A 3,091-nucleotide genomic window follows, 5' to 3' on the forward strand; every position below is an offset into this window, starting at 1 on the left:
CTGTCCAGTTAATATGTAGTACTCGTCTGTAACACCACATTTCAAAACTATTGACCTTTTTCTTGTCTATCTTCTGCACCCAACACTCAGAACCATATGATGCAAGTGGGAAAACTAATGAGTTCAATAACCTCAGCTTTGTCCGTAAGGTAATGCTTCGTCTTTTCAGATGTTATTGAGAGCAACTGTGGCGTTTTTGGCAATGGTAATTCTTCTTTTTATCTCCGGTGAATCATCATATGTATTAGTTAAAACAGTTCCAAGATAAGTGAACTCTTTCACATTTTCCACAACCACTCCATTGATTGCAACATGTTCACCAGTTTTTTCGCTTGCTTCTCTAACTTTATCTAGTAGTTGTTGTAGTTCAATGATACTACTGGCAATTAAAACTATATCATCGGCATATCTTAGATTTGATATTTTGTATCCTCCAACATCTACAGTTCCTTCAAAATTCTCTAGAGCTCCACTCATAATTGCTTCAGAATATATATTAAAAAGGTGCGGAGACAGAATGCAACCTTGTTGTACTCCTTGGTTGACTTCAAACCCATTCTGTTAACCCACAAGTGGTTCTTACAGTTGCTTGTTGTTGGTCATACATGGCTTTTATTAGTTGGATGATGTGTTTAGGAAATTTCATATCGTTATTCTAGAGGATATCGTGATCAACAGTATCAAAAGCTTTCGAGTAATCGATGAAACATAGGTATAGGTCTTTCTGATGTTCTCTGTTTTTCTCTATGATCAATATCAGATTTAGAATCTGGTTTCTGGTACCTTTTCCAGGCGAAAACCTGCTTGTTCGTCTGCAATTTCTTCTCTTAACTTTAACTTCATTCTTTCAGCAAAAATTTTTCAACAAAATTTTGCTGTGTGACTTGTTAATGCCAATTGTCCTGTTGTTATTGTTGCATTGGAGTGCGTCACTTTTTAGGTATGGGAGTAAAGATGATTTTACCCAGTCTTCTGGCCGTTTTCTTTCATTCCAAATTTTCGTACAAAGTTTGTAGAAGTATTGAACACTTTTGCCAGCATTCTTGATTAGTTCTGCTGTTATTTCATCTATTCCCGGGCTCTTGTTATTCTTTAATTCTTTTATGGCTTTTATAACTTCATCTAGCAGTGGCGGGGGTTTCATTTTCGCAGTCATTGAGTCAAATTTAAATGTTGTTGTTAGATCTTTGTTCTTTTTGTATAGGTTGGAACAATATTGATTCCATCTATCTTTGACTTCTTTTCCATCACATACAACAAGTCCATCTTCAGTCTTGATAGTGTCCATTGTAGGTTTAAAATTTCGTGAAATGTTTCGTACTCCTTGGTAGAGTTCTTTAGTTGTCTTATTGATAGAACAATTTTCAAATCTCTGGCAATGTTCATTTAAATATTTTTCCTTATCTTGTCGCAATAATCTTTGAATTTTTGTATTTTGTTTTTTGTAAATTACTTTTTCAACTGGATTATTGATACCCTTTGATTTTAGGCATCTTCTTGTTTCAATTTCACTCAGTGTTTCTTCAGATATCCAGGGGAATTTGTCTTTTTCTTTTTGGCGATAGTTTCTTAAGCAGCGCTCAGCAGGAGTTCTTTTCCTTCTTCCCACAACGCATTTGGTGTTTTATCATCTTCACATTGATTGAGTACTTCAAATTTGTTTGACCACTGTAATTCTGAATTTTTATCAAGAGTTTTGTAGCGAGCTTTAGAGGTGGTGCTGGACACTCCATCTTTTTGAGTCTTATTTTAAAGTCGATAGTTAGTAGTTGGTGGTCACTGTTGCAGTCGGCACCAGGTCTTGTCTTAGCATTTTTTATACAACTTTTCCATTTCTTGTTCAACATAATGTAGTCAATTTGGTTGCGTCTTCTTTTATCTGGTGAAAACCACGTGTACAAATGTCTTGAGTGGTCTTGGAACAATGTGTTGGCTATAACTAGATTATTTGTACTACAGAATTCAATAAAATATTCACCTTATTCATTTATAAATATTCATTTATATCTCCAAGGCCGAATTTTCCACAGGTGTCATTTTTTAGATTACTTTTGCCTACTTTGGCGTTGAGGTCTCCCATGATTACTTTTACATCTCTGTTAGGGATTGTGTCTAAAGTATCTTGGAGAGTGTTATAAAAATTTTCCATTTCTTCATCACTTGCAATGTTGGTTGGTGCGTAGCGTTGTATAATACTGTTATGAGGTTTTGCTTGTATTCTGACTTTTAAAATGCGATCATTTATTGGGCTGTACCCAATTAGTGCATTTGCAGTTTATTTTTGTGAGAATCATAGAACTCCGTAACTATAATTTCCTTCTTGTTTTCTTTAGTTTTGAAACTTCCATTACTTTTCCAAGTGGTCTCACTGATTCCTAGTATTTGAATGTTGTATCTATCCATTTCGTTACAGACAGTATGTAATTCTTTCATTTTCCTTTACGTTCCATGCTCCGATTTTTTATGTGTTTCTTAATTGGACATGTTTTCTTTATCTTCTTTGTCTTCCAGATGCATATTTAACATTGTCAGCCTGGTTGCCCACTGAATAACGCGCCCCTTGATAACCCACGCGACGGGCGATGTGGTATGAATTATCATTTCTGTATTTAATCATTGGTGTAGAGGTTTGTCAGGAGAAAAAAAAGTTGAGTGTATTGTTTGGTGAAACCAGTAATCAGTAGAACCGAAGGTGTTTTCACCAAATATCCATTGCCCTGCTGCCGACAGTTTCACCGAAACCCTGGCATAGGGAGCTAATAGGGTGCTATTTTTGTTCAAGGGAACCCCAGGGTGCAGTTTATTGTCTTACCCAGGATAAAAAAAAAAAAAAAAAAAAAAAAAAAAAAAAAAAAAAAAAAAAAAACATATATATATATATATATATATATATATATATATATATATATATATTATATATATATATATATATATATATATATATGTTTTTTTTTTTTTTTTTTTTTTTTTTTTTTTTTTTTTTTTTTTTTTTATCCTGGGTAAGACAATAAACTGCACCCTGGGGTTCCCTTGAACAAAAATAGCACCCTATTAGCTCCCTATGCCAGGGTTTCGGTGAAACTGTCGGCAG

The sequence above is a fragment of the Penaeus monodon genome, chromosome 39 (genome assembly GCF_015228065.2).
Source record: "Penaeus monodon isolate SGIC_2016 chromosome 39, NSTDA_Pmon_1, whole genome shotgun sequence".
Taxonomy (NCBI): domain Eukaryota; kingdom Metazoa; phylum Arthropoda; class Malacostraca; order Decapoda; family Penaeidae; genus Penaeus; species Penaeus monodon.